Raw genomic sequence first — 24,382 nt, forward strand, 5'->3', positions numbered from 1 at the left:
TATACTTTGATTTTTCTGTACAGAAAATTTCTTTCATTCAGGTAACGCAGGCTAATCCCAGAGGTAATGCAACAAGAGAAGGATCTTTTTAAACTAAGTTTTGGAAACTGAACAAATTTGTGCTAATATCTCGTGGCTTCCGTATCTACTACTAAAACAATGCTATCGTGTGATTTGTATTTAATGGGCGTATCCGTACGCACGTTGCGTGATTTACGCCACGTGTGTAGGCCTTTGCGTTGCGTACGCTGTCTCGCACTCGGTCAGAGACACGTGTACACAGGCCGGATACATCCGCAGTAACACAAATAACACGCTTCTATAAATGCAAACGATATTTAACTATAGTCGTTTACCAAACACCACACAGTATCTCCTGTATAACCTTTATAACTGGGTCAGGCTGCGTGCGTGTTTTACAATTACTCCCTTAAGTATTACTTTTACTTTTAACTAAAATAGCAACAAATTTTCTCAGCACGTGATCAATGCTAATGGCAAACAGAAAGGCAGATATGTGAAAATACGCAAATGGAAATACAGGTGTGTACGTGTGTTGCGTGCGCAATTTTCACCAATACAGAAATTTAAACAGATTTAAAAGACAATAGCTTAACGTTCTTACCTTTCGGTTCCGGATCCCACCAGCATCCCTACAAACCAAGCGGAGCAGACGCTTATCTAATCAGCACTTACCGTATCCCCAACCACCAAATGGCTAACAGGGGATACTACCTTCCCGCCCTTTGCTGATGGATAAAGTCTGCCCGGTTCCGCTTGGCTGCGGATATGAGGAGGCCCGGACGATGCCCCCAATTGATAAAGTCAGTTATTACCTAAAAACATTAAGCTATATTCTATTATGGGCTAAGTACGCTATTGGCGCACAGAGTACCGTAAGGGTACGCACCTAGCGTAGCAGACGCTAGGCCGAGGGCGCGACGCACGAGCGACACGCACGCTCACAGAATGTTACACAGTAACCCTTAGTATCAACACACCTTAAGGGTACGCTTTACACTTTAAACCTTGACAATGAAATACTATAACGATGTAATGCTTATTAACCATGATTATATGAGAAGCTGATTGAGCGATTGGGATGCTCAGAAAACCCTTTACAGTAACTAGTGAAAATACAAGACCTGGTTAGGATATAAAAACCACTTAGGCTCTAACACCCAGTGGATAATTCTATTTGAGTAAAAAGGGGAAAAACAGTACAGCTTATACACTACAAAACTAATATAAAATCTCAACAGAATAACGAGATATAATATGAACAATAGCGAACGATCGCAAATACAAGAAAACAGAATGAGTACACAATGAGAACAAATGGCAAACACAGAGGATAACAAAATGGCTACAGAGAACTTACATACGTGGGAATGATTCGCAGGCGCGTCCTGAATCCAGCCCTCAGCCTTCAATGTGAAAACCTTGCAGAGGGAGTGAGTGACTGGACAGGCAATGGTGGTCTTTATATACACAACATACAGTATCAATACAATGGTCCCTATAATCTCATGGTTCATTGGACACAGGAATGTGTCTCTGCATTATAACAAAAGGTCATAGGTGGGTTCGAACAGGTGGGCTGTGCCTTTCTCCAACTGCTCAGGTGGGAGGTATCCTTAGGATTCCCGCCGCATGGGTAATGAACAGCAAATACAGTAAATATCTATAAACTACTTTTGCACATAACTATGCGCAGGAGCGAGCAATCTCTTCCTTACCAACACCGAAATGTTACCAATAAAATACTCTACAGTTTGATACTAGACACCACCGTTCTACCTTTATCTGACCCTTCTCATCATGCAAAGAGGAATTTCTCTGTCCAAGAACCGTTTACACTAAACATACTTTCTGACATTGTTAAGGGGAATATTCACTATAAAACACACTATGTGGGTAAAATGTGTTATGATCGAGTCGCCCGCTAGACGCTCACAAACTCTACCGTAAATGTGCATACACCGCGCGTGATCGCCGGAGCGATTTTACGCAAATTGCGGATATGTGCACGCACGGTAGGGCGTGCGCGCGTGCAGCGGGCATGTGCATGAGGGGTTAGTACAAGGCATATGTATCAGGATATTTTTCGACTTTGACAGTCCGAATATCGGGACTGTCCCGCTGAATTCGGGACAGTTGGGAGGTATGTAGATAGTGTAGTTGTAGCTCCTTTAGATTTTGTTTGCAGGCACTGGATATTTTTCATTGGTACGGGCTATAGCTCTAAGTGTGGTACCCACGTTTGGGTACCCCTGCTGTATCTTGTTACAGCCCCAAATGACAGCCAGTGATGCCTATAAGCCCACAAGCCTGGTTAATCGGCCCTGCGAGGGTTAATTCCTCTCCCCCTGTGTTGCCTAGCAACGCCTTGCTGAGAAGAGGAGCATTGGGACCCAGGAGAATTCAGCCTATGGAGAGCGGGCGGGAAACCCTGCTGCGCCAGGGATTGGAGGAGGAAAAAGAGCGCGAAGAGAGGGGCTCGCGGTGAAGAGGGACGGGTCGAGTGACTACGCGCGGCGGGTGCCAGCTGAGGAGCCGGAGCCGCATGGTGTGGAGCAGAACCGCGGGAGAGCCCCAAGCAGTCAGCGGTTGCCGGGGGAACGGAGATCTGGCGCTAGACACGGCTGTATTCATCGGGAGCCGGGGAGCCGCGGCACAGGGTGCAGAGAGTGGCGGTTAGCCAGAACGCGACACCGCCGGCTACCTCTGCACTAAGGGAGCAGACTGGGAGCCCGAGGGCTCTGCAGGGAGACGCTGAGGAGATGCAAGAGAACAGATCAGGGAACAAGAAGAGGGATCCCGACAGACTGAGCAGAGAAGAGTCTGCAGCCACCAGACGTCCGCAGGAGCACCAGGCCCACTACAGGTACCCTAAAGCAGCACACAACACCCAGCTGATACATGGTGGGACCTGCCCCTAATAGTGTTTCCCCTTTCACAGAGAGAGGGATAGCAATGCCCCATGCAGAGACTTGCTAACCCCTTTGACTTACCAGCGAGTAACCCAGATGACTGTGGTCTGCGCGGAGTCACCAGAGATCTGTAGCCCTGTCCCAGCCAATGTGGCTTAGTTGCAAGAATAAAATGCGACTGATATGCACAAAGTGCCCTGCTTATGCTCCTACACACCCCTTACTTGCATGTTGATTTAAACCCGGACTGGGGTTAGAAAGTCTGTTTTGATTTGTCAGCCAAGACCGTCTTCTGCCCCACTGGCTTGCACCACGGGGCAGCATCTCTTGTGTGACACTCCATCCGGAATAGTTTTACTCCCTAGGACTTACCTTTTCGTGGATACAAACACCTCTCCAGTCATAGAGGCGTCTGACGCTGCCGAACTACTTATCTTTCTGTGGATACAAATACGGTTAGTACCGTCAGCCATTGACGCTGTGTCGTATTACCAACAGTTAGGTCTGCACACCTTCCTACAAACACTTACCTTACGTCCACTGATGTTTTCCCAGGAGTTCACTGTTAAAGTGCAAATGTTCTGTTAAAGCGACACTGACCGCAACCGCCCACTGAGGTGCAGGAACTGAATGTTAGTGCCCGGCGTGCAGCGCCATCCTATGGACAGTTTAGGAATCATATCCAAATTACTATCAGGACATTTATTACCCTAAATTATCGTGACATACCAAATAATTACTATTGCATGTAATGTATTTGATTTTTTGGACAAGTTATTGTCATGCCTTGGAGCTACATATGAGCCGTGGTAAATGCTATAGACAGGGAAAGACTCAGGGTATTGTAGTAATGTTCAACCTGTGCAACTGTGTTTAATGAGAATTGAATTATAGCAGTGACCGACACTTTCAGTTCAATAAATGGTTGTCACCGTCTCCCTTGTGTAGTGGTCCTTGAGCACACTGTGTTTGGGTTACCCTCCTGGGGTCCTCCTGGTCTTTCTGTCCCAGCTTCACAGGTGGCGTGAAGGAGAGTCGCTTGCCTCGACATCACTGGAGACGGGATACGGCCGATCACGAAACTACTGAACCGCAGGTACAAGTCCACTCCACTTACCCGACAGCGATATTACATAAGTAACAGCATAAGTAAAGGGTTGAGGGCCTAATTCAGGGTTGATTGCAAAACAACATTTTCCTCTAATAGGCAAAACCATGTGCACTGCAGGGGGGACAGATGTAACATGTGCAGAGAGAATTAGATTTGGGTGGGTTACATTGTTTCTGTGCAGGGTAAATACTGGCTGCTTTATTTTTACACTGCAATTTAGATTTCAGTTTGAACACACCCCACCCAAATCTAATCTCTCTGCACGTTATATCTGCCTCCCCTGCAGTGCACATGGTTCTGCCCAATAGAGGGAAATGTTGATTTGCAATCAATCTGAATTAGCCCTGAAAACACACCTGGAGAGAATGGATCATCAATGTATATGGAGTATCCAAGGCAATACTGTATGGGTAGAAGTTGCTGATTTCCATCAATATAATGACTGACGGTGCTGCGGATCATCAGTGATGATGATCAGATCAAATATGGATCAATAGATAGATAGATAGATCAATAGATAGATAGATAGATAGATAGATAGAATGACCATTGTTTTTCAAACAATATACTGTAGATGCTGCAGTTTGAATTTGCAAAACACAAACAAACAAAAAAAAGCAACAGATACATAATAATTTTATGTTGTTCAATAGATAAGTTCCAAAAAATGGGCTTTTTAAGTGAAGTGGTCAATAACAGTATTTTGCAGCTTCATCTTATAAAGATAGCTCTTATCTACAGCACAGTAAGATAGTACATTAGTATTTTGTCAATATAAAGTCTCTGGGAATATCTATAAGTAGTCATCACTGTTCTGAGGGAGATACTGGAGTACTGCACGACTTGTGTGTGTTCCAAGGCTTAAAAACTGTAGATATCTCAAGTAATGATATAAATCTCATTTGCAGGGTCCTCCGAGAATCTGCAAACTGACACTGAGCTTATTACCTCAAGCTGTGCAGCTATAAAAGCATTAAAATCTCTAAACTTCACATGCTCCATCCGATTTCCACTAGTTAGGCTCATTCGGATTTCTTATAGAGGCCTTACACACCAGTCGCTTTGACTGATGAATCCAGACAGTATACTGTATCCCTGTGCATTTGTGTTACCAGGCAACACGGCTACTGAGCCACCTATCCCGGGAAGCATTCCCACTAATTCAGGATATGGACTCGCGTAATTCAGTTTCCACCTTCAGAGCTGAGTATTATAATACAATTTGTTCTGCTTCAGGATCCTGCAGACACCAAAGGATCACAAAACAACATCATCTGCAGTAGCAGAATCACGCAGCAACCGAAGGAACCAGTTGGGGGGGGGGGGGGGGGGGGTGTAAAGCGTCTGCTCATCCTCTATGAGTTCAAGGCTTGACAACAATCGATGGTCACCGCTAACTCCTATCTGCTCCTGTGCTTAGTGCGCTCTTCTCTCCTAAAAAGGGTTTTAATGGGATAATGAACTTTGCAGACTTAACATACAAGGAAAGTTAATTAAAGGCTGTTAAATATGAATAGATTTAACAATCAATTTCCATTAGCTAAACCCGTCTGTGCTTCACGGGGCGCTTGAACAAGCATTTTTTATTAATTCCACCAGTTGCAGGGCACCGCTGCCCATTTTTCATGCCTAATAAAATAAAAGGAACAGATTACAGCCTGTGGAATTTTTCTCCCATTAATATTTTAACAGCGACTTGGTTGTGTCCTTATTGTGTCACCTCACGTTAGTGATTAATGCAAAATATGGGTAAACTTTGGTGACAGAAGAAAGCGACGGGTGGGAAGTGAGTCTCAGAGGCGGCGGGCCCGCACCGTAATGGGCCGGTTTGGAAGTCAGGTTCTTTTTGTAACGTTGTCACTAATGAACATATTGTCCCATCTATTTAAGAGCCTGCACAGATCTGTCTGACATCGTCTCGCAGTGTTCCTGACATCCACTGAGTACCGCGGTCTACGTGATGAGCAGATGGTGTGAGGACTATTACACTGGTGCCTATTCTATGTGCCCACCAAACACAATACACTGGGAAACTACTCATATAAAAGGGCATGATTGCTTTAAATCAGAGATTCTCAAACTCGGTCCTCAGGAGCCCACACAGTGCATATTTTGCAGGTAACCCAGCAGGTGCACAGGTGTATTAATTACTCACTGGCACATTTTAAAAGGTCCACAGGTGGAGCTAATTATGTCACTTGTGATTCTGTGAGGAGACCTGCAAAATATGCACCGTGTGGGGTCCTGAGGACTGAGTTTGAGAACCTGTGCTTTAAATGCAGAAATATACTTTTGTACTTAAAATAATTTCAGTGATACAGTGCAGCAGATGTATTAAGCCTGGAGAAGGGATAAATTGCACGGTGATAACGCACCAACCAGTCAGCTCCTAGCTGAGAATGTGGATTTGGTGATTTTTGGCCCACTGGGTGCTGGATAAATTGAGAGTACACATATAGAACATATAGACACCGAGTAAAAACATGTAAAACATATGAAGCAATAGGGTGATAGGCATACACCCAGTAGGTACAAATGCAAATGGATTGTAACAAAAAAACGAAAAAGTCCATTTGTTTTAGTATAAGGCATACCCGGTGTTTGAAGATGGAGCCACTGAGGTGTAAAAGTGGGGTGTGTCCAAGATGGCACCCTGCTGGGCTCCAAAGCTTTTCACCGGTAGGCGGTGGGTCCTACCAGGTAATAATGAGTCACTCCTTCCTATGGAGGTGCCGCCGACGCGTTTCGAGCTCCTGGCTCTTTATCTGCCTTGATAAAAAGCCAGGAGCTCGAAATGTGGCGACGGCACCTCTATAGGAAGGAGGTGTCATCAAACATAACAGCCTGTACCAACCATAGGAGGTGTCCATCTTTAAGCTCACACCCGTAAGGGTGGGGTGGAAGCAAAACCATACCTCCTAAATAGCGAGTCGGTTATATGTTAACATATGATATATGTGTATGTACATTAACTTTTATGTAAAAATTTGGTATAAAAATGTTCTTATCTGTATACCAAGAATACATATTCAGGTATAAAATCAATGTTTTTATTCAATTTATAACCTAGAGTGACCATTTAGTAAAAGGGTATACAAAATACAAAGGGAATTTTCTTTTTATATATATATAGTAGTTATTTTCAGTGCACCTGAGGTGATTTTATTCTGTATTTCAATCTTTAGCCCCTATCAGGGGCCCTATACAGATGGAGCCCTGCTCATCTTTCCCTTTAATAGGATTAACTGAGACTGGGAAATCGGACTTAATCCCCTGCTGTAATGACTTAATCCCCTGCTGTATTGTTCTCTCTGTATTGTATTGCAGCTGAGAACAATAGATGAAGGGTTTATGCTAATAAATCATGTTGTGCCTAGGCGCAGAAAACTAGTCAAGATAACCGTGGACCCATCTGTAACTTTATTGTTCATTATTGAACTTGGAAAATGTTACCATGGTGATGGGTGCCCTCTGGTGATATTGGGAGACGCTCCCACCGGCGGTACCTGCGGAAAACAGCGCAAAAATAGATGAAAGGCTTGTGCTAATAAGCCTTGGTGCACCTAGGTGCAGCAGAGAAGTCTAGATGAGTGAGACTCCATCTGTATATATATATATAACAAAAAGGTCCTGTACTCGCATCAGTTATTCAAGGGTGGGTGCTATCCCAACAGAACGAAGTCCGCTGAATATATCGAAGTCCACATAAGTGGCGGGCGCACTCTCACTGATACAACGCTTCTTCAATATTAATATTCTTTATTGTAGCCTCATGCAATAGACGTTTCGATCCTTCCACAGGATCTTTTTCAAGAAAGGCAATACGAAATCATTTGTTCTCAGTTTATACAATCATTAGAAAATGCCTATAAAAATACAAAATGAGAAAAGACTCAGCCTCCCAGGCCCCATATGCGATGGCAGAAAATATCTATAGACTGGGTATCAATGCCCCGTTCATATAGTGACAGTGTTATTTTAAAAAAAAGTGCTTAGTACCAGATAATATTTTGAAGTATTACACACCACCAACACAGGTGCCACTCATCACCCAGATTAGAAAGAAGAAGAAGACACCTTAATCCTTTAGACGCATAGTGTGCCTAGTTTTACCAATGAACCCTCAGGTGTAAGGGGTATATGCTCTGAGACAGGTCTAAGCCTCATCACTTACTCATGAGCTCAGCAGCAGCCGTGTCGACATCCAGTAGACTACCAACAACATAAATGGTCCCATAGCAACTGGGAACAACAAAAAACTGTTAGACCTCCCATAGGCTTTCTATTATCACAAATAAACATATGCTGTTTAAACAGGCTTTTACCTATCGGGATCACAGTCCCAGTGTGCCGTATCCTGGGTTCTCTGTTTGTTCCTATGTGCTAATCAGTCCAGCCTGTTCAAAGCGATGTATATCAATGCAAAACTCACTACATGAAACAAGTAATCAAGCACAAGTTGCTCAGAAAAGGGGTGCTTACCAGGAGTCAATATCAGCCATGTGTTCCCAGGAGACATGCTGTGGACATCCATGCCCCGGAGGTTTATATACCCTCAAACCGGAAATAGATCCGCAAGGACTGAAAAAACGCCTCACTCAAAGGGAACTTTTCAAGTTTAATAATTGATATGGTTAAATATACAATGGCTCCTATGCCCGACCGTTGATTCACAAATTGTACTAGTGTATGTGGTGCTCAAGACGCTGAGACTAGAATGTAAAGATTACACGCCGCGTCTTGCGTTCCAACTCCCGGAAGTGGTGCGTTCCACGTACCGGAAGTTGACGCGCGTCATGTCACAGACTGACGCTGCGGCCGCGGTAGCACACGTATTCACTGGTCAAAGGGAGAAGTAGAATTCGGGCTGATCTGTATCACCTGGATTCTCTGTGTTAACCCCACCTGATCTATTCTAAACTCCAAAACAAACCAGATTGGCATTTCCTTAGTACATCACAGCAGTCAGGGATTTAAGCCTGCTTAATCAAATGTTCAAAGAGTGGCTTATGTGTCTCTAATGTCTAACAGCTGAGTGTATGTGTAATAAGTGGATCTTAAATATTTTTATTTAATTTAATGGTTTAATTTCTAGCCATCAGGGACCTGAGAGGATGGGCTAATACATAAAAGCACACACTTTGGACATCAAAACAAAAAAACAAAAAAACGGAAAAACAGATTCATATTCAAAAACCTACTTACAAAAAAAGTTTTTTATAATACATATATAAATATATATAAATGAATAAATAATATTGAGTTAACTGAATTAGTCCTACGGTTTAACCATTTTATGTATAAAGATAAGTACTTTATACAATTAGCGGGCACGGCGATGGGGTCCAACCTGGCCCCGTCATATGCCAATTTGTATATGACTGACTATGAAACTACTCTAATTTTTCCACAATATGGTCATCAAATTCTTTTCTACCGTCGATTTATCGACGATGTTTTTCTACTTTGGCTAGATACCGAGTCAGCTTTCCATACCATGGTTAATAACTTGAATATGTTGGATCATCCTATAAAATTTACTTCGAGCATCTCGAGCTCTGAAATCAACTTCCTAGATGTCCACATTAGTAAGATTGGGGATACTTTTATGACTTCAGTTTACAGAAAGCCAACCGATAGAAATCTGACACTCCATGCAACTAGCCACCACCCCCCTGCACTAAAGGAGAATTTGCCAGTGTCCCAATTTTTGAGAGTACTCAGAATCAACTCTGATAAAACCAACACTGAAACCCAACTTAAAGAGGTTAAAGCACGTTTCCTGGAACGTGGGTATACCCATAAAACACTTTCCCACTGTATGTCTAGGGCACGAAACATTTTTGCAGGGACACACCCCAGGAACAAGGATAGACTAGACAATCGTTTAGTCTTTGCGACTCGTTACGACAACCATTCTGGGCATCTCAACAAGGTACTCAAGAAACATTGGCCAATTGTGAATACTGATCTAACATTACCTTTCACACGCATGGATCCACCCATGTTGGCTTACCGTCGAGGCCCTAATCTCAAGCAAATGCTTATGAGACCTGTATTATACCCTAATGCACCTATGTCCACTGCCCAGTTGTTACAACAAAAACCAGGTTGTTTCTCCTGTGGGAGCTGCACCACGTGTCGTTCTATGATGGTGGGACCAACATTTTCTCACCCACATACTGGCTCCACCATTAAACTCAAATATCATCTACATTGTAGATTAGATTTTGTCATCTATATCTTAAAATGTCCATGTGGACTATTTTACGTTGGGTTAACCAGTCGTAACTTCAGGGACAGAATGGCGAACCATCGCTCATCTATACATGTTGCATTGAGTAGTGGTAAATCCGATAAACCGGTGGCTCGTCATGGCGAGTCTCAAATGTAAAATTATAGATTGGGTACCCCCGATGATCACTGGTGGAGACAGAACCAAGAGGTTGAAACAAAGGGAGTGCTTTTGGATCAATCACCTGGACACGGTATCCCCGCGAGGACTAAACGAATGCAACCCCTATGGGGTATTCCTATAGAGAGTTGCTGGAATACTTATCTTTTTGTGTGATTTATGTATATTAGTGATCAGGAGATTTCCTTTGTGATCATTTATGTTGTGATCTTTCTGTATGTAGGTCTTTATATATTCATCTATATATATATATTTTTGTATGTAGGTCTTTATTTATTCATTTATATATATTTATATATGTATTATAAAAAACTTTTTTTGTAAGTAGGTTTTTGAATATGAATCTGTTTTTCCGTTTTTTTGTTTTTTTGTTTTGATGTCCAAAGTGTGTGCTTTTATGTATTAGCCCATCCTCTCAGGTCCCTGATGGCTAGAAATTAAACCATTAAATTAAATAAAAATATTTAAGATCCACTTATTACACATACACTCAGCTGTTAGACATTAGAGACACGTAAGCCACTCTTTGAACATTTGATTAAGCAGGCTTAAATCCCTGACTGCTGTGATGTACTAAGGAAATGCCAATCTGGTTTGTTTTGGAGTTTAGAATAGATCAGGTGGGGTTAACACAGAGAATCCAGGTGATACAGATCAGCCCGAATTCTACTTCTCCCTTTGACCAGTGAATACGTGTGCTACCGCGGCCGCAGCGTCAGTCTGTGACATGACGCGCGTCAACTTCCGGTACGTGGAACGCACCACTTCCGGGAGTTGGAACGCAAGACGCGGCGTGTAATCTTTACATTCTAGTCTCAGCGTCTTGAGCACCACATACACTAGTACAATTTGTGAATCAACGGTCGGGCATAGGAGCCATTGTATATTTAACCATATCAATTATTAAACTTGAAAAGTTCCCTTTGAGTGAGGCGTTTTTTCAGTCCTTGCGGATCTATTTCCGGTTTGAGGGTATATAAACCTCCGGGGCATGGATGTCCACAGCATGTCTCCTGGGAACACATGGCTGATATTGACTCCTGGTAAGCACCCCTTTTCTGAGCAACTTGTGCTTGATTACTTGTTTCATGTAGTGAGTTTTGCATTGATATACATCGCTTTGAACAGGCTGGACTGATTAGCACATAGGAACAAACAGAGAACCCAGGATACGGCACACTGGGACTGTGATCCCGATAGGTAAAAGCCTGTTTAAACAGCATATGTTTATTTGTGATAATAGAAAGCCTATGGGAGGTCTAACAGTTTTTTGTTGTTCCCAGTTGCTATGGGACCATTTATGTTGTTGGTAGTCTACTGGATGTCGACACGGCTGCTGCTGAGCTCATGAGTAAGTGATGAGGCTTAGACCTGTCTCAGAGCATATACCCCTTACACCTGAGGGTTCATTGGTAAAACTAGGCACACTATGCGTCTAAAGGATTAAGGTGTCTTCTTCTTCTTTCTAATCTGGGTGATGAGTGGCACCTGTGTTGGTGGTGTGTAATACTTCAAAATATTATCTGGTACTAAGCACTTTTTTTTAAAATAACACTGTCACTATATGAACGGGGCATTGATACCCAGTCTATAGATATTTTCTGCCATCGCATATGGGGCCTGGGAGGCTGAGTCTTTTCTCATTTTGTATTTTTATAGGCATTTTCTAATGATTGTATAAACTGAGAACAAATGATTTCGTATTGCCTTTCTTGAAAAAGATCCTGTGGAAGGATCGAAACGTCGATTGCATGAGGCTACAATAAAGAATATTAATATTGAAGAAGCGTTGTATCAGTGAGAGTGCGCCCGCCACTTATGTGGACTTCGATGTATATAATATATATATATATATATATATACATACACACACACACACACACACACACACACACGCACACACACACACACACACACACACACACACACACACACACACACACACACACACTACACTGACCCATTGCTACAAGACCTTATATGGGACCTGCACAATTTGTTGCAACCAAACTAATCTTAAAAGTCACCTGTCCATGTCTGTTGCGTCATGCTGCAGTGGATTTACTTAAACATTTAAGGTCATTAGCTGCATGAGTAAGTTTTGGCTCAGGTTCAGTTCACAGGCAGCCAGCCTGAAGCTCTCCTCTCAGATCCTAAAGTCTCTCATGTTGTATGAAGTGACAAGCTGACCTGATATAGCAGAAAAGCCGTTTTCTCGTAGGAAATGCCAGATTTCTTTATTCTTCAGAATGACCAAAAATGTATCTATTTCACTTCTATGCTGAAAAGATGATTACAGAGACGTCTTATAACAGATTTTATGTAAAACAGGAGTAAATAATACGCGCGTGTGCTTCGTAGGAGCATTTGTTTCTGTATTTAGATTTTCCAGCAATATACACACCATCCGCACTTCACATGGCCACAGAGGGACATGACAATTTGTTATAAAAATCTTAATCTGTCATGCAGTGATAGACACCCACACACACTTGCATCATAAGACATTGTGAAACACACGGCTTTAAACCCCACAAAGCTCTGAACTACAACACCTGAATACCCACAGGGTGAGTATTCTGTGATACATTTGCTGTTTATCCACTAAACCCAAAATAGGAAATTAAAGCGGACAGTGGGATTTGAGCCTTAAATACATAAGGCCTAATTCATGGTTGCATGCAATGGGCAATTATCACGCAACTGCGCGATTATCGGCAGACTGCGCATGTGCTGCGATCGCAATGCGCATGTGCGAAGATGCTGCTGCGATTCCGCTCACAATGAGGATTACATCGCAAAGTGATTGGCAGGAAGTGTCAGGAGGTGTCAGCTGGGAGTTTACAGGGGAGTCGTTGGCAAAACGCAGACATGTCATAGCCGCTTCCGGGGCGAGTACCTGCCGTCAGCTGCGAACTCGTATGTTCAGTACAAATACATGGTATCTGAGTTGTTATGAGTTTGCAATGTTGCACTTTATGTACTGCCTATGTGGCCACGCATGGCTATCTTAATATATAGGCACATTAGGCAGCTGCCCAGGGACACACAATTCTAGGGGCCTCCGGGTAGGGGTGCATGGTGATCACACAATCAGAGCAGCAGGGCATCATGCTTTTCCCGCCTCCCAGCCTGCAGCCAGACAGTGAATGGCTGTCATCATGCTGATTGGTGGATGAAGGCTGGCGCTATCCCTCAATCAAAGTTCTGGCAGCCATTCACTGCATGGAAACCTGTAGACATGGCACGGGACAGCAGGAGAGGCATGCTATGATTTTTCTGAATTGGTTCCCACGAACAATGGCTGTGTATGTGTCCTAGTGCATTGCCTTGCTCAGGGCCTACAATGCTGTTCAGACAGCCCTGTAGCCACATCATTAACTGGTAGAGATTGGGTCCCACAGAGCAATCTCCCAGAGCCTACTGAAGCCCTGTAGTACAAGTACTGTGACTGAGGCAGCCACACAGGACACAACCATCACTATATGGGTAGGCCATCTTGCCCTAAGTACCCAATTAGGGAGGCCAATCCCGGGGCATTTTTTCAATCCCGGGATTTGGGATTGCAGTAGGGATCAGTGTAGGGAGCAGGGAGAGTATATGTGGAGGGTGGGTGTAGGGAGCATGTAAGGAGCAGGAAGGGAGGGTGGGTGTAGGGAGCAGCAGGAGAGTGGGTGTAGGGAGCAGCAGGAGAGTGGGTGTAGGGAGCATGTAAGGAGCAGGAAGGGAGGGTGGAGGTAAGGAGCAGGAAGGGAGGGTGGGTGTAGTGAGCAGGGAGGGTGGGTGTAGGGAGCAGCAGGAGAGTGGGTGTAGGGAGCAGCAGGAGAGTGGGTGTAGGGAGCATGTAAGGAACAGGAAGGGAGGGTGGAGGTAAGGAGCAGGAAGGGAGGGTGGGTGTAGTGAGCAGGGAGAGTGGGTGTAGGGAGCAGCAGGAGAGTGGGTGTGGGGAGCATGTAAGGAACAGGAAGGGAGGGTGGAGGTAAGGAGCAGGAAGGGAGGGTGGGTGTAGTGAGCAGGGAGGGTGGGTGTAGGGAGCAGGGAGGGTGGGTGTAGGGAGCAGCAGGAGAGTGGGTGTAGGGAGCATGTAAGGAACAGGAAGGGAGGGTGGAGGTAAGGAGCAGGAAGGGAGGGTGGGTGTAGTGAGCAGGGAGGGTGGGTGTAGGGAGCAGGGAGGGTGGGTGTAGGGAGCAGCAGGAGAGTGGGTGTAGGGAGCATGTAAGGAACAGGAAGGGAGGGTGGAGGTAAGGAGCAGGAAGGGAGGGTGGGTGTAGTGAGCAGGGAGGGTGGGTGTAGGGAGCAGGGAGGGTGGGTGTAGGGAGCAGCAGGAGAGTGGGTGTAGGGAGCATGTAAGGAACAGGAAGGGAGGGTGGAGGTAAGGAGCAGGAAGGGAGGGTGGGTGTAGTGAGCAGGGAGGGTGGGTGTAGGGAGCAGCGGGAGAGTGGGTGTAGGGAGCAGCGGGAGAGTGGGTGTAGGGAGCATGTAAGGAACAGGAAGGGAGGGTGGAGGTAGGGAGCAGGAAGGGAGGGTGGGTGTAGTGAGCAGGGAGGGCGGGTGTAGGGAGCAGCGGGAGAGTGGGTGTAGGGAGCATGTAAGGAACAGGAAGGGAGGGTGGATGTAGGGAGCAGGAAGGGAGGGTGGGTGTAGGGAGCAGCGGGAGGGTGGGTGTGTAGGGAGCATATAAGGAGCAGGAAGGGAAGGTGGGTGTAGTGAGCAGGGAGGATGTTAGGAGCAGAGAGGGAGGGAGGATGTCTGGAGCAGTGAGGGAGTGTGGGTGTAGGTAGCGAATGAGGTAACACTGACTAATTAGGCGTGCCGCGGGCACCAGCCATGGACACACATACACACTGTCCGCGCTGGTGGCATTTCAAATGTAGCACTGGCCGCCAGCCAGTCAGAACTGGCAGTCCGGCAGCCAATCAGGAGCTGCGGCTGCTGCCGCTTCCCTGATTGGCTGCCGGTCTGGCAGCTCTGATTGGCTGGCAGCCGACGCTACATTTGAAATGCCGCCAGCGCGGTCAGTGTGTATGTGGAACTACCTGTGGCTGCTGTATCTACCTCGCTGACAGCCGGGCAGCGCTGTGCTATAGTGCTCAGCGCTGTCCGTCAAAACTGCGATCGACCTCTAATCCCGTGAATCCCGGGATTGGAGGCTCCAGTCCCGGGATTTAAATCCCGGCATTTTTTGGGTCCAAATCCCGGGATCCCGCCGATCCCGATCCCGGGATTGGCCTCCCTATACCCAATTAATTAAATGGGAGAAATGAAAATAGAGAGAAAAATTAGAGACAAAAAGAAAATAAAAGAAAAAAATGAAAGATAGAACAAGAGAGCGAAAGACACACACACACACGCACGCACGCACGCACGCACACACACACACACACTCTCACAAACACACACACACACACACACACGGGATTATAAATAAAGAAACTACATTTACATTTATCCGGGTAATAAGTACATTTTCAGTTTGTTTATAAATTATTATATTTGTATTCCTATTGTTAAAAATATCCGCAGAACATATAAAAATAATGTATATACTGCGGACGTAAGGGAACTCTCTTCCACATCTGGTGAACATGCCCCTACACAGTTCCATTTTGGAATATGGTCCTTTCTGTTTTAGAATCCCTCTCGGGCCTTCCGCTCTCCTTGGACCCATGGGTTTCTTGCTTGCTCGTCCATTCCCAGATGTTGATTCCTCGCTGAACAAATTGTTTTCCCACATTCTAGCTGCAGCTAAAGCTCTAAGGAATTGGAAGTCCACTGATACCCCTACCTAGAGTACCTGCTCTTATCAATTACGTTTGCTTTATATAGCAAGTATGGAAAAGATTACATAATATCTCCATAACTGTCCCCATAAATTATCTTATTTGGGGCCCCTGGCTCCTCAATATGAACCATTCTTCATCCCCTCCCTAACCTTAGTTGGTCAACAGATTGTTCTTTCCTGACGTGTCCTGCATGCTGTCCTCGGGTCCTCCTCGTTGGAATCCGTACATTTGTTCCTGTTGTATTACTTTCTTGAATTCTATTATTATTTACGTAAAGCCTTAGGACTTGTTATGTACCTGTTTCCTTTTTTATTCTTCTTGTTGTCTCCTTCTTCCCCTCTCTGCTCTTCTCCCCCCTTCTTTCTTGATGTTTTTCATATTTTGCATTGCAAAATTCTTGAAAACCCGGGAGACGTTTATCAGATTCTCTCCCTGGGCCAGATGTACTAAGCTTGAAAAGTGATAAATATCACTGTGATAAAGCACCAGCCAATCGGCTCCTAACTGTCATTATTCAAACACAGCCTGTGACATGGCAGTTAGGAGCCGATTGGCTGGTGCTTTATCACAGTGATATTTATCACTTTTCAGGCTTAGTACATCTCCCCACATGACTTTATTATTTTTAATTTAACTTGTCTCTCTGAATATGTTAAAATAATAATAATAATAATGTATATTTTTTTAAACTTAAACTTAAGTGAATAAAGTTTATTCTTGCTTTTAGCACTTGCTAATTATTTGGTTGTCACTGTAGCTCCTCTTCTGCGCTGTATAATAAGTACCTTTCTTAATGAATCAATGAAAAAAAATTCAAGACTAAAGCATTTTTTTTAAATACTGTACATCTGATCTGGTAACAATCTCTGATAATGGCATATACAGACCAGGGAGCACTGCCCCAACGCTTGATAAATAGGCTCCACCAAAAGCTGTTTCCAATGGCGGTAACCCTATTAATATAGAGGGTGAAGCAAATAGAAGTCCTTTTCATTGGCAAAAACATCCGTTTTCCTCAATAAAATGTCTATCCACCCTATAACAATTTAGCCTGGATTCTGTACCTAAGACTACCACGCCACACCTGTGTTTGCTCCTCAGGCTTATTTGCCAGCTACTTAACCCTTGATTATGATATCATTAAGTTTATTAACAAACTAAATTATATACTATATATAAAATAAAAACTTTTATGAAATAAAACTTCTCACTAGTAAATGAAACCATTCAACTCAATAAAAGGTACAGTATTAAAATAAAATCAGTCCACAATGATGAGTATCACAAGTTGCAGTCTTGTGGCGCAGCAGATACCTTTTCAATTAGAAACCATTTCAGTTGATAATGATACCGCTGTGGGAAACATTATTTTTGTAATGTTTTTTTTTTCTTCCCCTATTTAAATAGGGATGTCTTTGTTCTTGCCGTATTTTTTTCTTCACTCCTTGAGGTTACAGCATTTCTTTTAAGTGTAAATATGAAGCTCTCCTTGAAAGAATGAGCCATTCTCCAGAACGCAGCTCTGCCTAGGAAGATTCCTCATTATCGAATGAGTGGAACGTATTTTGAAACCTAAAACATGCCTTTGATGGAGTTTAAAAAAACACGCAGAGATGAGGAGCTGTCTCTTTCCAAAGAGATTAATGCAGCTCTTATTGACGGTTCTGTTGCAATTTGTCTCCGATTTTTAGGCGAATCGCCTCGCTGACTTGAAAGCAGATCAGGGGGCGGATGGAACACAGAAATGTTATATACAGATTAGCAGGCCTGCAGAACAGTCACACTCTGGAACAAACTAATTTCCCTGGAAAAACACAACATTCTAATTGTCTATCAAGACAACGTCGCTTCTGGAACATTGAAGTTTCTCTTCAACAAAGGACATTTGCAATAAAGGAAATATTCTGACAGTTAGTTTGAAAAGAAATAATTTCCGGTAAGCCCACATTTTGCGTTGCTTTTCAGCGCGGAATGCTTATACTGAACACCGGCTGAATCAGATGTGCTTTTCAAAGAGAAAGCCATCTTATGCCATTATTGTTTGCAGTATAAGAGGATAATGAAATGATATGAATGTGAAGAGCTTAATGCATACAACAAGTTTGTCATGTATCTATGATAGTTTGAGGGAAAATATCACTTACGCTGCATTCTGTTGCAGAGAACATGATTGCAGAATTCACTGGAGGATGGATGCCTGGGATTTTTGGGAGATGACGGATTAAGTGTTTTGTACTGGAATTTGAAATCCTATTGTTGTTTGTTGGGCCTGCTCTTGTTTTTTTTTTGACACTCTAGCCCGTTCCAAGACATGCATGAATATGTATACATGTAAATGTATATTTACTGTGCGCTCACACTTTAGTTGTTGAATAAACATTAGGTTAAAAAGTATGTATACAGTAAAGTATGCAAATGTGTCTATATGAGTGAAAACGAGCCTAAGCGCTGAATTCAAAGGTCATAGATACTAATGTAGGTGTCTATAATTATAATTGGGTGGCGCATGATGAACACAACAGTTGCAATATGCTATAGTAATTATATAAATACACTAAACAAATATAAATAGAACAGAACCGATGGTAGAAATACTGTGTGTATATATATATATATATATGAAACGAAATAGAGGAGATGGCGCCAAGGGAGTTATATCAACGCCCTACCTAAAAACGGACCCTTACAGTACTCTCCGGATAAATTATGTCAGATAACAAATACTAACATAAAAATTTATTAAAACAACATATAAACCCGACACAAATGTTCATAAGTATACAGAGTTGATACATTTACATTTGTCGCACAATTTGAACAATCAGTTTGTAGTGATGAGGAAAAAGCGTAGATATATCACTACGATTTCCTCCTTCTCCTTATTGTAGATTCGGAGGTAACATCAGATAATAGATAGATAAATAACCCAACGCGTTTCGTCTTGTTCCAAGACTTCATCAGGGGTAAAATCTCTTCATTTCAGAACATATTGTCAGCACATAAAAGGTCATTCAAAGATGTATGAACAACGTTTCAATATTTCAATGGGACTTGATTGATACAGCGAGGACCATACCTCATATATCATCAGCTTGAGTCTGACATTCAGATATTCGAATATGGGGAAGATTCATATGTGTATAGAATCTAACTGGTTCGCAAGCATAAGGAACCTCGTCGGTCAGCAGCTTGAACCTGACACTCAGAGACTCAGGAGTGAAGGCAATTCAAATGGGTATAATGTCTAACCAATTTAGAACACGTGGCAGACCCTCCAGTGGTGCAGTAGAGACTTGGCTGTCAGCACTGCACCACTGGAGGGTCTGCCACGTGTTCTAAATTGGTTAGACATTATACCCATTTGAATTGCCTTTACTCCTGAGTCTCTGAGTGTCAGGTTCAAGCTGCTGACCGACGAGGTTCCTTATGCTTGCGAACCAGTTAGATTCTATACACATATGAATCTTCCCCATATTCGAATATCTGAATGTCAGACTCAAGCTGATGATATATGAGGTATGGTCCTCGCTGTATCAATCAAGTCCCATTGAAATATTGAAACGTTGTTCATACATCTTTGAATGACCTTTTATGTGCTGACAATATGTTCTGAAATGAAGAGATTTTACCCCTGATGAAGTCTTGGAACAAGAAGAAACGCGTTGGGTTATTTATCTATCTATTATCTGATGTTACCTCCGAATCCACAATAAGGAGAAGGAGGAAATCGTAGTGATATATCTACGCTTTTTCCTCATCACTACAAACTGATTGTTCAAATTGTGCGACAAATGTAAATGTATTAACTCTGTATACTTATGAACATTTGTGTCGGGTTTATATGTTGTTTTAATAAATTTTTATGTTAGTATTTGTTATCTGACGTAATTTATCCGGAGAGTACTGTAAGGGTCCGTTTTTAGGTAGGGCGTTGATATAACTCCCTTGGCGCCATCTCCTCTATTTCGTTTCATATTTTCACACATTTAGTTCCTCCTAACAGGGAACTTAGAGGATACAGGCAGCCATATAATTAATTAATTTTAGTGTTTTATTTGAAATAGCGCAGTGGGAGAGTAATTCTTGTCATATATATATATATATATATATATATATATACACTGCTCAAAAAAATAAAGGGAACACTAAAATAACACATCCTAGATCCGAATGAATGAAATATTCTTATTAAATACTTTGTTCTTTACATAGTTGAATGTGCTGACAACAAAATCACACAAAAATTATCAATGGAAATCAAATTTACTAACCCATGGAGGTCTGGATTTGGAGTCCCCCTTAAAATTAAAGTGGAAAAACACACTACAGGCTGATCCAACTTTGATGTAATGTCCTTAAAACAAGTCAAAATGAGGCTCAGTAGTGTGTGTGGCCTCCACGTGCCTGTATGACCTCCCTACAACCCACACAAGTGACTCAGGTAGTGCAGCTCATCCAGGATGGCCCATCAATGCGAGCTGTGGCAAGAAGGTTTGCTGTGTCTGTCAGCGTAGTGTCCAGAGCATGGAGGCGCTACCAGGAGACAGGCCAGTACATCAGGACATGTGGAGGAGGCCGTAGGAGGGCAACAACCCAGCAGCAGGACCGCTACCTCCGCCTTTGTGCAAGCAGGAACAGGAGGAGCACTGCCAGAGCCCTGCAAAATGTCCTCCAGCAAGCCACAAATGTGCATGTGTCTACTCAAACGATTAGAAACAGACTCCATGAGGGTGGTATGAGGGCCCGACGTCCACAGGTGGGGGTTGTGCTTACAGTCCAACACCGTGCAGGACATTTGGCATTTGCCAGAGAACACCAAGATTGGCAAATTTGCCACTGGCGCCCTGTGCTCTTCACAGATGAAAGCAGGTTCTCACTGAGCACGTGACAGACATGACAGAGTCTGGAGACACCAAGGAGAACGTTCTGCTGCCTGCAACATCCTCCAGCATGACCGGTTTGCCAGTGGGTCAGTAATGGTGTGGGGTGGCATTTCTTTTGGGGGCCGCACAGCCTTCCATGTGCTCACCAGAGGTAGCCTGACTGCCATTAGGTACCGAGATGAGATCCTCAGACCCCTTGTGAGACCATATGCTTGTGCGGTTGGCCCTGGGTTACTCCTAATGCAAGACAATGCTAGACCTCATGTGTCTGGAGTGTGAGGCAAGACGAAGGCATTGATGCTATGGACTGGCCCGCCCGTTCCCCAGACCTGAATCCAATTGAGCACATCTGGGACATCATGTCTCGCTCCATCCACCAACGCCACGTTGCACCACAGACTGTCCAGGAGTTGGCGGATGCTTTAGTCCAGGTCTGGGAGGAGATCCCTCAGGAGACCATCCGCCACCTCATCAGGAGCATGCCCAGGCGTTGTAGGGAGGTCATACAGGCACGTGGAGGCCACACACACTACTGAGCCTCATTTTGACTTGTTTTAAGGACATTACATCAAAGTTGGATCAGCCTGTAGTGTGTTTTTCCACTTTAATTTTGAGGGGGACTCCAAATCCAGACCTCCATGGGTTAATAAATTTGATTTACATTGATAATTTTTGTGTGATTTTGTTGTGTGCACATTCAACTATGTAAAGAACAAAGTATTTAATAAGAATATTTCATTCATTCAGATCTAGGATGTGTTATTTTAGTGTTCCCTTTATTTTTTTGAGCAGTGTATATATAGACACTGCAAGCTGCATTCTCTATGATTTATGACCAGGGAGTGTTACTTTCACTTGTTGCAATATTTGTTAAGCTGACAAACTGCACCAAAGTCTTCCCCATCTGCTCGGTCCTACTCAATCAGAGATGAGTATTATATCTAGCATTCAGGAACAGCAAAGTGGCACTGTACAGAGGTCCATACAGAAGATTTGCTCACAGGCCCGCCATCAGGGGGTTACTGCAGGCACAGTTGTCCCGGGCCCGGCCTCTCTAATAGAGAGGAGAGGGCCCGACCCGCTCATGCGCCGTCCAACCCTGTCTGTCTGCTGCCGTTGTTCGCCCGCAGGCTCTGCTGAAAATGTCCCTCTCAAAATGGCTGCCGCCTCACAGGAGACAGTTATTAAAGATATTAGAGGAGGTTCTAGTATCTTTAATAACTGTCTCCTCTGAGGTGGTGGCCATTTTGGAAGGCACATTTTCAATAGTTTCTTACTTGAAGCAGGCGGTGCGAACAGTCTTGTGCATAGGATTTAAAAATAAATATATGTATATATATATACTGTACATATATAATTTTATTTTATATATATATATATATATATATATATATACAGCTTGTGATTTTTGGGCAAGCAGGGCAGCCATCAGAAATTGTGGGGCCCGGGACTGACAGGCAGCCCCCACCCAAATAAATTAATAAATTTAGATATATATAAAATTATTATTTTTTTGTGGGGGGGGAGGGGACACTGCCTATTTTGTCATTAATGGGCCCCACAATTTCTGATGGCAGCCCTGCTTTTCTACAAATCACAAGCTGTATGATGCTGAGAAATGCATGCAGCAGCAGAGTGTCACTGACCTAGGTTGGAGGTGTTGTGAACTCGGGGGTAGGGGAGAGATACCACAGTTGGGTCGGAACAGGGATGGCTTAATATAGGTCTTCCTCATACAGGACTCTGACAGTATAAAGCTTGGTGAAAATATTAAAGAACTTTATTGCAGGAAGAGAGCAACACAATGTCACATGGCAGAGAAGGAACGTATGGGGAAATGTCCAGGCCTATAGGAGAACTTGTAAGCAATGCTAAGAATTCCAGGAAAAGAAGTACTTGTGAGTGTTGGTACAAGATAATAATGACTGAATAACTTGTAAGTGATGTTTTTAAAGATACCGGGGATTTGAAGAATTGGTGAATGGTGGTTAAGGACTCTGACGATTTGAAACACTTGTGAGCGGTGGTTAAAGACACTGATGATTTGTAGAACTTGAGAACGGTGGTTAAAGACACTGATGATTTGTAGAACTTGAGAACGGTGGTTAAAGACACTGATGATTTGTAGAGCTTGTGAACGGTGGTTAAAGACACTGATGATTTGTAGAACTTGAGAGCGGTGGTTAAAGACACTGGCAACTTGCAAAACTTGGGAGCGGTGGTTAAAGACATTGATGATGTGTATGACTTGAGAGTGGTGATTAAAGATACTGATGATTTGTAGAACTTGAGAGCGGTGATTAGCCCGCAGCACATGCTGACTCCAAGAAGCACTGGTGACTGGATTGCAGAGAAACACACCAGCCGCAGTATACGCTGAACTGTGCAGCAACTGGCACCTGGAAGTGCCGGAGACACTGGGGTACGACTGCAGAGAGATACGTCGGGAACAAGAGCACTGGCATCCACGTCAGGGGAAAAGACGATACTCAGGCGCCGAGGCTCTGCCCGGCGTCTGACTTTGAATCTCGCGCCTCCGCTGGATTGGCGGAACAGTCCGATGACGTCACCTGCTCCCCGCCCACGTGATGCCGGGTGTCATGGCGGCACCCCTGCCCCGGGGAACTTCTGTGAGCCGCGCCAGCCAGACGCCGGAGCCCGTGGACCACCGAAGGCGGAGGCCACAACACAGACCAGCAGGCACGCAGGGGTAAGCGCGGTGAACGCCGCCTATGGCGTGTGACAGTACCCCCTCCTCCAAGAGTGGCCCCCGGACACTTTCCAGGTTTTGTTGGATGTCTGGAATGGAAAATCCGCACCAGTCGGGGAGCCATAACTTCAGTAGCCTTGACCCAGCTCCTCTCCTCGGGGCCAAAACCTTTCCACTCCACTAAATACTATAGATTCTTGTGAAGATAACGAGAGTCAAGAATAGCTTTGATTTCAAAGTCCGTTCCAGCTTCAGACTCTGCAGAGGTTGGCCTCGGGGACTTTAAATGGAACCGGTTTAAAATAAGGGGGCAAAGGAGAGAAACATGAAAGGAGTTTGGTATCCGGAGGTGGGAAGGCAATCCCAATTTGCAGACAACCGGATTCAGGACTTGTAACATGGGGTAAGGACCAATAAACTTTGGGGCGAACTTCATAGTGGGCACCCTTAACCGGAGGTTGCGGGTAGAGAGCCATATCCTGTCACCAACCTTGTATTGGGGAGCTGCTCGTCGCTTCCTATCCGCAAAGAACTTATAGCGGCCGGA

The 24,382-nt window shown here is 44.0% G+C and overlaps 1 long non-coding RNA gene across 2 annotated transcripts; it reads left to right on the forward strand.

The window, feature by feature from the left end:
• The first annotated feature begins 2,422 nt into the window (after nt 1–2,422).
• On the forward strand, nt 2,423–5,345 carry LOC134965621 (uncharacterized). 2 transcript variants are annotated; one of them, XR_010188468.1, is made up of 3 exons: nt 2,423–2,887; nt 3,882–4,029; nt 4,953–5,345. It is a non-coding gene; the product is annotated as an uncharacterized LOC134965621 (long non-coding RNA). The 2 variants fall into 2 exon arrangements; XR_010188469.1 differs by lacking the exons at nt 3,882–4,029; nt 4,953–5,345 and adding an exon at nt 2,963–3,869.
• The last annotated feature ends 19,037 nt before the right edge of the window (nt 5,346–24,382 follow it).

The sequence above is a fragment of the Pseudophryne corroboree genome, chromosome 10, assembly GCF_028390025.1.
Source record: "Pseudophryne corroboree isolate aPseCor3 chromosome 10, aPseCor3.hap2, whole genome shotgun sequence".
In the NCBI taxonomy this organism is placed as follows: Eukaryota; Metazoa; Chordata; class Amphibia; order Anura; family Myobatrachidae; genus Pseudophryne; species Pseudophryne corroboree.